Here is an 11,464-nt window from a genome sequence, read left to right as displayed (position 1 = left end):
TTTCTATCCTTCTGTTTCCTTCTTTTCAAATGGAAATATTTACACTGTGCTATTTTATTTTGAGATTGAAATAGCTCAGGGTTTTTTGTATTTTATAGAGGTTCATAGCTAAGAGTTTGCTTTGAGTCTCAGAGGAGACTTTAGAGTTGGATTTTTGAGCAATGCTGGGACTGTTTTGACTTTAGAAAGGACATTAGTGTGTTTTCTGTTGTATGGGGGATAGTTATATCATGTTAGACAGAATTAGGACCATGTCCTTATTTGGAGATTAAGTATAGGATATAATCCATGAAGGACATGTGTTTGGGTGTCAAGTTGATAAAAGGTCAAGGAAAATTTGGCAATAAAATTGGATTGTCAACCTAATTGGGAGTAATTTGGGAGATTAGTAAAGTACACTTTTTGGTATGTCTGGGTTGATCATGGAGCTGTGAACTTAGTGTCTATATCTGATTCCTGCCCCCTTCCTGCCTTGTGTTATTCTCTTAATTTCCTTCATGGACACCATGACCTAAGCAGCTTTACTCAGCCATACTCTTCAGCTATGATGTTTCTGCCTTGGAACCAGCCAGCCATGGACTGAAACCTCTGAAAGCATGAGCCAAATAAATCACTTTTACTTTGAGTTGTAGGTGTCATATATTTTGTCCAGCAACAGGAAAGCTGACTAATATAGTAAAATGAAGGTAGCCAGTGAGAAAATCCTATAAGTGGTGTGGCTGGATATATTTTTTCAGAATACAGCTATGTACTATGGGATTTAAATTGATATCATTGATGCATTGAACACTATTTCTGTTTTCCTAACATTTTGTAGATTTTTACTACCCTCAAATACCATATAGGGACCCTTTTTGTGAAAATTCATTCTTCCTCTAGATCAAACTGAAAAACAAAGACAGAATAGTTATAGAAAATGTGTGTAAGAAAATTAAGGTACTCTCTTAGGATAAGAACCCATATCTCTAAGACATCATGGGAAGGTAAGCCCAGAGGAATTCATCAGAACTTGAGTTCTCACAAGATATGGATAAGTAATTGAAGTAATTTTGTTTTATCTTCTGTTAATTTTATTTGTTAACTTGACTGGGCCACTCCTTCCCTTCTCTTCCCTTCCCTTCCCAGATATTTGATTAAACATGATCTGGGGGTCTCTATGAGAGTATGTCTGGAAGACATTTATATTTTAATCAGTAGCCTAAGTAAAGCAGATTGTCATTCTTAATATGGATGAGCTTCATACAATCTTTTGAAGGCCTAAATAGAATAAATAGGCTGAGTAAGTGAGAATTCAGTCTCAGGCTGTCTATAAGCTAGAACATTGGTTTTCTCCTGTCTTTAGAATAAGACTTGGTCTGAAACTTAAACCATTAGCTCTCTTGGGTTTTCAGGTTGCAGAATGATGATCTTTGACTTCCCAAATTCCATAATCACATGTATTACTTCCTTAAATACTTCTCATTCTCTCTTCCTCTCTTCCTTTTCTTTCTTCTTTAATTTACATATTTATTTATGTATAATAATATGTATAATTATTATATTAAAACACAACCTATGTTACATGATATTAATGTCATATAATATATATATGTATATATTTAGAGGAGAGTTATATAAAATCAGACATCCTTAGGTGATTCTATAAACATCCTAGAAATTACTTAGACAAACTTAGATGATACAGCCTACTACATACCTAGACTATATGGGAAATATATGTAGTGCAGCCTACTGTTCTGAGACCTGTGATGAATAAAACAACATAAGATTAAATCAAACACCAGAGAAAATATTGTAATCAAGAGAGTAAACATGAGATGTATAATGCTATTGCTGGTGTAATAAGATATTTGATTCTGTTTTACAGTAAACAATTTTAATATAAGTAAAAGAAATACACTATAAAATAATGATAAAGTACAGTGTGATAATCCATAAACCTATGATAGTCATTTATTAACATTAGCAAGTATTATGTACTATACATATATATTACTATACTTTTGTGTGACTGGCAGTGTGGTAAGTTTGTTTACACCAACAACATCACAAATATAAGAGTAATATATTATACTACAATGTTACAAAGGCTATAATGGCATTATATGATAGTAGTTATTTTTAATTGACACATAATAATTGTTTATATTTATAGAGATGATAGAAATTTTTCAGCTCTATAATAATTTTATAGAATGTCTTAGTTACTTTCTCCTTTCTGAGACAAAACACTTGACATCTAAAGTTAAAGAAGGAAAGGTTCATTTTAGCTCACAGTTTCACTGACTCCAAGGTAGGATGACATGGCAGATGGCCATGACAGAGGAGAAACAGTCCAAGGGTGGAAGACAGGCAGAAGTAAGTGCTCAAGGCAGGAGATAAGCATATATATATATAGCTAAATGCAAGAGGAAGAAAAGAGGCAGCTGGATTAATGTAGGGAGAAAGCAAAGCCAGTGAGATCAATTGGCCCATCATAAATGGAATTCCAAGTTCAAAAGAATTGGGCTCTCTGGATCAAAGGGGTGGGGGAATTCAGAGGACAAGAAAAGAACAAGAAAAAAGAGTATTCAGAGGAATGCTTGACAAAATGTGATCAATTACCTCAAATTTGGATAAATAAAATTCTAAAAAGGAAGGTGTAACACAAATGGCAAAGGAACTCAAGGGGCACAACATGTTCCATATCAGGCTCCAAGAAGAAAACACTAATGTAATTTCTGTGGCAGAAACAAGGTGAAACATGAAGTGGGGGATTTACTGTTCCCAAAAGACTATATTAGAAGCTCTTCAATTCTTAATACCGTGGCTTAGGCTCAGTTCTCATAATGGTAACCGAAAGCAAGCAATTCATACTGGCTTATGGAAGGGGAAAAAGTCTATTAAAAGGATGTTAAGTAACACATTGAAGTAAAAGATAACAAGACTTGGAAGGCATTTAAAACAGTAAATAGTTACCAGGAAACTCAGCCATGCTTTCTCTTCATCCCTGCTTCTCTCTGATCATTATTTTTCTTTCCCTGGCACAGAAGGTAGATGGAATATGACTGTTCTATAGCTTCATGAGTGAACATCAGCTCATTTCAAGACTCCCACACAGGCTGACTCACAGGATAAAATATGACCAGATCTCTAGATCACGTACTTTAACAAAGGGACAGTTAAATAATATGAAATCGTCCACAAAGACTCTCTCCCCACAGGTGATAATAACTCTTAGATAAATTAAGTTGTATGAGCAAAACATTACCCTAAATGTTGCTGCACTGAACTAATTAAAAATATCAACACGAGAAAGTAAAGCAAAAAAATTTAAAGCATATGTAAATGAAATAGTATAGAAAAAATCATTAGAAAGGATACTGATAATTAACATACAGAAAGAAAAGTGAGCATGTAAAATAACATCACATAATAAAAATAAAATCCATTAGTAAAAAGAAACTTTTTTGTCAGTGCTGTGAATCAATAGGTATACACTTTTTGGCTTCTGTTGCTATGTTAACTGTTGATCTTCATCTGTAAAATTATTTTATTTGGGGAATAAAAGCTATAATTACCAAAAAACAAAGGCTGAGTACTTTCTAATGGCAATTCATTCTTATTGTGCTCCTATCTGCAAAGACACTGAATAATGAAACAGACACTATTCTGAATAACATCATTTTTAGCATACATGACCGTACGTTATGTAGACTCTTCCTTAATAAATCCCACCATATGAACATGATCATGTATAGGTTCTAAAAATGAGTAGTGTATATAACCCAGTATTATAGCACACTGCTTCTGCAATGGAATAGATGCAAGATTGTCTAGAGGAATATGTAATCTGTGCATTTGTCAGGCCATCCATCATAGCCAAGATTTTTGACTGGTGTCTCGGAGATCCAGGTAAAAATCCTTGGCATCTATGTTCTTACAGATGCTTCTGGTTACATGGTAGTGACACACAACCCCAACCAACTTAAGCTCAGAAACAATTTATCCATTCACTTAAACTACAGGAAGCATGGAGCTGTCCTCAAAAATAAAAGGGTTCAAGATACCCTTTCCCTTCATCTGTCTCTTATTTCTGCATTTGTTTCTACATTAGCTTCATTCTTTCTTACTATTTTATTTCTTCAAGTGACAAAGAGGTGAACTCAGAGGTCAGCTAATCTATCTTCCAAAAAGAGAGTTCTTTCCTGCTACCAAGTCATAAATATCAGAGGGAAGGACTCCATTGCTTATCTCAGGTTATGTTTTCAACTCTGAGCCAATCAATGAACCAAGATGGTGACTGATAGATATTTTGTGAGACATTCATAGGCTTGATCACCATATGAACACATAATATTTTTGAGCTTGGGAATTGTTCAGGGCAAAAAATAAGTTTCTAAAAGCAAATTTTAAAAGGGATATACACTGTAAAACCCTAATACTTGGTTATTTCTTAATGAATAATATGTGTGTATATATTATGTACTCTAAAAGTAGGACACCGGATAGCTTATCTCTGATTAATGGCCAGTAGTTTTTTACTTTCTTCTTCCTACTTGTGCTTTTCAACTTCTCTACAATAAATATATAATTCTGCTATAATTTACTTTTACATAAATATTACTGCTAGTATTTTATAAAGTAATTAAATTCACACTAACTTAAAGACAAATTAACAACTTAGTTTCCAAATTTGTACTCTATCAAGGATAAATTTAGAATTCACCATAAAATCCAAGTCAAGCTAATTCCTAACATATCCAGATATCCATAATAAACACTGTTAAAGATGTATGCTAAGCTCACTAAATGAGATAATTTTCTATGAAGACCATCACCCATTTACTTTACTTATACTTGTAAAGCACTTGACATATGTGGGACTTTGAGCTAAATCATAAAGATGCAATAGTGAACAATTTAAAAAGCAAGAAAATTGAAAATCCCATTAACAAATTATAATAGATCATATTGAAAAATTATAATAAATCTCCCTAGGCTGTGAAGGGAGAAAAATTCATTATAACGTATAACAAGATAATCTATTTTGATAGTGAAGGTCTTTCTTAGGAGGTGACATGTGAGGTAAAGGAAAAGACAAAAAGAAGGGAAAGATGTATGTAAAGCTAGAATGCAGGCAGTGTTGGGAATTTTTGTAGAATGAATGAGCCACAGTGTGTGGAATGAGATAAAAATGGACCAATATCTCTAACCAGGTAGGGGCTGAGTACAGCACTAGAGCACTAATTTACTTTCAGAATAGATGAGTTATGGCCTTTCCCAAAAGCATGGCCAACTACAACTTAAAGTCCTTCCTTACTTCAACAATAAAGTAGCCTTCTGCCCATAATTAAATCCTTTTTAGGAAAAATCTTGGCTCAGGATCTTGAAAGAAAATTGTCAAGGAAGGCAGAACCCCATACAGGGTAGAAAGCATCAAGGAGAAAGCAAACAGAAAAGTAACCAAAAATATTTGATAAAAATTAAGGAACAAAGAAATAAAAGAATTGAACTTTTTAAAAAAATGTAATAAAAGTAGATAACATTTTGAGGCTAAATGGTGTGGACAATTTTTTAATCATAATTTTTGTCATATGATGCTCTCTTTTTTTATTTAACATCCCTGTAATGTATTTATATATTTGTGCTATTATAAGGAAACAAGTAGAACATAATACTATATAATGCTTAGATTTTTCACCACCTGGTCTTGCAGGAAAATTTTAAAGCATATCATACATGTCTTTTTTTTTTAATACTCTAATCTACAGTGGTCAGGTGGACATAAAGATTAAAAAGAATAGAATAAGGATATTTCTCCACCCCCTCAATAGTAAACCTGTTCAGCAGCCTGTACGAAAAACAGAGCTCTACCCAACTAATATCCAGGTAGTATGTACAAAATTTGCAGTAATTACCTTACTGAGCTTACTGAGTATTATATTAAAATATTCCTAAGCTGTGCAAACTGTCATTCTGAATGCAGTATCCTCTCTGTCCTTTTTTCTTTTAAAAAAATTGAAATGAAATAATCAAGTTAATAAATTAAATAAAAAGAGCTCATCTATTCATTGAGATCGACAAGGCTAATTAGGCAAAAAGCACTGGAAAACAATGAAATTGATCTTTATTGGTACTGCCAGGAGAACTAACATAAACTCCTAAGTCCTGAGCCAAAGAGAATTCTGAACTGGTAGGAAAGGAAATGAGACACAGATCTAAATCATCAGCAAAACACTTTATTACTCCTTTATGAAATGTATAATACTTCTTTTGCAGTAAAAGCTGCTTGTGGAAGATACTCAAAGTAAACAGAAACAGAGAGGTAAGAAATTGTCTAGTAACTATGTAGTTACTGCCTCTAAACTGAAAACCCTTATATAGAATAAAGAATATTTATAAATGAATATTGATTATAAGAAAGCAAAATAGATCAGATATCAGAGAAATTTCAAATCTTCCTTCTCTATTATCTGCCAGGGATCCTAAGTCTTTTGTGTAATACTGTTCCTGTTGGCCAAAATTATTACCTAAAAACTACCTTCAGTATTGATTTCCTGATTAAATTCAATCACACTGATACATTGGACCAATTGGTGGCTTTGTAAATCATAGAAAAATCCTTATGTGAGAAAATTTCAGAATAAGATAGAATCTAAACTCATCTCTTTTCCATTTTGTTATATAGATTGCCATGGTTAAGCACAGCCAAAATTGGTAAAAAGGCTGGGAGTGGGAAAAAGTGGCTGAGATATTGTAATATGCTAGTGGGGAGATGGACATTACCTAGCCCCCGGTGCATAAGAGGAAATTAGGCCTAAGAAGTCTTCCAAGAATCTTCCATTTCATTCACCACAGGAGCCCAAATGCCCACACATACTAAAACAGCAATGCTAGTGACTACCATCTAAAAGAACCCATATTTCCATAGCTTCATTTCTCCTCTAGCATTCATCAAGGCTCTTCAGAAGGAAATAAAACAAATGTTCACAGTATAAATTTGAACAAAATTGACAATTTACAGAATCCAGGCCAGACACCTGCAGTTATTTCAAATCAATCAGCTGGGGCTTTCAGAATATAGGTAATTACTCCACCTTTCACTTTTTAACACTGACATATCTCAGATGGAATTGCCACAGGCTTAGACTTCAGACTGAGAATGACACAAACTTGGATGAGGGAAGAAGCACTTAGAAAACCCGGACTGAAGGAGCCTTCCAGGAGAAATTGCCATGGCCCCCAGAGCCAAGGAGCAGAGCCACCCCCAGTTCAGAGAAGGTGAGCCTTCAGGGCTGCCATACCAGGGTCCCCAGCCACAAGGAATAGAGCTGCCCACAGCGCTGAGGAGGTGGGTTGCCCAGGTGCCAGCAACACACACCCCCTCCCATTAAAATGAGAGGACACATAAACAAGACTCAAAACCAGACTTCCAAATCACCTAAACCAACACCAAAGGGAAGCAAGATGGAACAATCTGATACTCAACCACCTGGACTCCCTAAACTGGCAACAAAAGAGGATCTGGGAAAAATGGAAAAAATGGAATCAGAAATAATTTCTCAGATAAGAGCAGAGATTGTGCCCATAGTGCAAGACATTGATAAATCTAGAGAGGAGCTGAGGAACATGATGAAATCCCAACATAGGAAGCAAATGGAATCCATAAAACAGATGCAAACACATCTCCAGGAGATTAAAAACTCCATTGAAAGTCTACACACCAGAATGAGCCAACATGAGGACAGAATTTTAAATATAGAAGATAAGATTGCAATTAGTGACCAGGAAAAGAAAAATTTCTTAAAAATAGTAAGGGACCATGAGAAATCAATCCAGCAGCTGGTAGACAACGTGAAGAAGAATAACATAAGAGTGATCCAAGTCACTGAAGAAACAGGAGAGAATGCAGAAGACATAAAAACTCTTCACAGAAATGATGGCAGAAAATTTCCCAAGCAGGGGAAAAGAACTTGACATGAAGATAAGTGAGGCATATAGGACTCCAACTAGTCTTGATGAAAAAAAATCTAGACATAAGTATATAATAGTTGAGATTCCAGAAACCCAAGAGAAGAACAAAGTTCTACAAGTAGTGAGAAAAAACCACAAATCACATAGAAAGGAAAGCCCATCAGAATCACAGCAGACTTCTCAATGCAAAAACCTCAAGGCAAGAAGATTTTGGAGTGATGTATTATAAGCCCTAAAGGAAAACAGCCTCCAACCCAGATTGATGTACCCTGCAAAACTATCTGTCAAAATTGATGGAGAAATAAGATACTTTCATGACAAAGAGTACCTGAGAACCTTCATGAATAACAAACCAGCCCTCCAAAACTGTTGAGACAATATGCTAGGAAAAGACAGTGAGTATCACAACACCAGGAAGCCCAGTAGAATGAATCAATCAGGCACAACAAGAAACTACATGCAAACAGGAGAATCCAACAAAAGGAAAAAGTCATGACAAGGATAAGTCAATATGTATCAGTTATAACCATCAATGTTAATGGTCTCAATTCACCAATCAAAAGAAATAGACTGGCAGAATGGGTCAAGAACCAAGATCCAACAATATGCTGCATACAAGAAACACACTTAATTCAAAAAGAAACTCATAGACTGAATATTAAAGGGTGGAAAACAATACTCCATGCCAGGAACCCCCCAAAAAGCAGGAGTTGCTATCCTCTTTGCAGATCAAGTGGATTTCAAACCAACACTGATTAAGAGAGACAAAGAAGGACCCTACATCCTTGTAAAGGGAACAATCTAAGGGGAAGAGATGACAATCATAAACACATATGAACCAAACACAAGTGTGTCCAACTATACAAAACAAATATTAATGGACATAAAAAGTCAAATAAGCACTAATACAGTAGTAGTGGGGGACCTCAATACCCCACTGACACAAACAATAGAATTGCTAAAACTCAATCAAAGTCTTAAGCAAAGGAACTTAACAGATGTTTACAGAGTGTTCCACCCCAGAAAATAAGAATACGCATTCTTTTTGCTTGCACATGGGTCCTTCTCCAAAATAGACCACAAACTCACTCATAGAACATGTTTAAGTAAGGACAAAGGTGTGGAGGATGTGAGAAGTTCTCAGACCCTTGGACAGCCTTGGGAAGACAGATTGTCCTGATGTCTGTGGCAGGCCCAGATAGAGAAGTTAAAGATAACTTCAGAAGGCTGTTTTTTCTTCCCACATTGTTCATTGTTCATTCCGCTGTGGTCCCTAGAGACTCACAAACATTTGCTTGGCATAAGAGTAGATGAGAGTAGCTAATCCTTTAGAAGCTTTAAGTATCCAAGATGATTTAGATAAAATGCACCAAGATTAAAGGAGCACAGATGGTTCTTTAGATGTTTTATGTATTCACAGGTATAACTGGTGGTTAGTTGACTAGCATTGTAAACTGTTAATGACTGATGTATCCTGCTGAAAAATGTATAATAGAAGAATATTAACAATAAACCAGGCCTTAACTCCTCACAGATCTCTGGTCCCCTGTGCTCCTTCTTTTTATAAGTTTTGTCGGATACTGTCTTCAGGTTCCAGTCTCCCACCGAGGAGACCCCAACACAAAGGAATTGAAGTTATCCCCTGTATATTACCAGACCATAATGCAATGAAATTGGAGATCAATAGAAAAAGAACCCTCAAGAATTTTATGAACATATGGAAACTGAACAATACACTTCTGAATAACAGTGGGTCACAGAGGAAATTGAAGAAATCAGACAGTTCCTAGAATTAAATGACAATACCAATAAAACATATTAGAATCTATGGACACAATGAAAGCAGTCTTAGGAGGGAAATTCATAGCACTGAATACTCACATAAAGAAAACAGAGTGACCTCAATTAAATAACCTGATGCTGAAGCTCAAGCTTCTAGAAAAAGAAGAGCAGGAGAAACCCAAAGCTCACACAAGGGAGGAAATTATAAAGATCAGAGCAGAAATCAATGCAATGGAGACTAGGAGAATGATACATAAAATCAATGAAGCCAAGAGTTGGTTCTTCAAAAGAATCAACAAAATTGACAAACCTTTAGTCAACCTTATCAGCAAAAGGAATGAAAAGACCCAAATACATGCATTTAGAAATGAAAAGGATGAAATTACAATGGACCCAGCAGAAATCCAGAGGATCATCAGTACCTACTTCCAGAGGCTATACTCCAATGAGTTGGAAAACACAGAAGAAATGCACAGATTCCTAGATATGTATGAACTACCAAAGTTGAATGAAGAAAACCTAAAATTTTGAAACAACCCAATATCAACCAAAGAAATTGAAAATCTAATTAAAAACTTGCCAACTAAGAAATGCCTGGGTCCTGATGGCTTCACTGCTGAATTCTACAAGACATTTAGAAAGGAAATATTACCACTACTGTTTAAACTCTTCAGTGAAATTTAAGGGAAGCAATACTCCTGAATTGATTCCTGGAAGCAAGCATCACCTTGATCCCCAAAGCAGAGAAAAACCCAACTGAAAAAGAGAACTATAGGCCAATCTCACTAATGAACATAGATGCAAAAATCCTTAGTTTAAGATACTGGCAAATAGAATGCAGATGATCATCAAGAGGATCATACACCCTGACCAAGTGAGATTCATCCCAGGGATGCAGGAATGGTTTAACATATGCAAATCAATCAATGTAATACACTATATCAATAGAGCCAAGGACAAAAACCATCTGATCATCTCAATAGAGGCAGAAAAAGCATTTGATAAAATCCAACACACATTTTTGATAAATACACTACAAAAAATTGGAATAGATAGTGTCTACCTCAATCTGATAAAAGCCATCTCTGAAAATAAACAACCAATATGATGCTAAATGGTCAAAAACTGAAATCCTTCATACTAAAATCAGGAACAAGACAAGGTTGTCCTATATCACCACTCCTGCTCAATATACTCTTGGAAACATTATCCACAGCAATTACACAAGAGAAAGAAGTAAAAGGAATAAAGATAGGAAATGAAGAAGTCAAATTTTCATTATTTGCAGATGACATGATCCTCTATATAGAAGACTGCAAGAATGCCAACAAAAGTCTTCTAGACTTAATAACCAAATTCAGTAAAGGAGCTGGACACAAGGTCAACACACAAAAATCAATAGCTTTTCGGTACACAAAAAAGACTCACTTATAGAGAAACAGGGCAGTCAATTCCTTTCACAGTAGCATTCAAGAAACTGAAATACCTAGGAATCAACCTAACCAAAGAAATCAAAGACCTCTTCTCTGAAAACTATAGCACCCTGAAAAGAGATAATTAAGATGATAGCAGAAAATGGAAAGATATCCTTTGTTTCTTAGTAGGAAGAATGAACATAGTGAAAATTGCCATACTTCCAAAACTGCTACATAGATTCAATGCAATCCCAATTAAAATTCCAGTAGCATACACACACACCTTGAGAAAACCATCAAAAAATTCATTT

Source organism: Heterocephalus glaber, unplaced genomic scaffold, assembly GCF_053883595.1.
Source record: "Heterocephalus glaber isolate CG9 unplaced genomic scaffold, H.glaber_assembly_v1.0 deba00001497, whole genome shotgun sequence".
Classification (NCBI taxonomy): Eukaryota; Metazoa; Chordata; class Mammalia; order Rodentia; family Bathyergidae; genus Heterocephalus; species Heterocephalus glaber.
Note: the sequence above shows the minus strand (reverse complement) of the source record.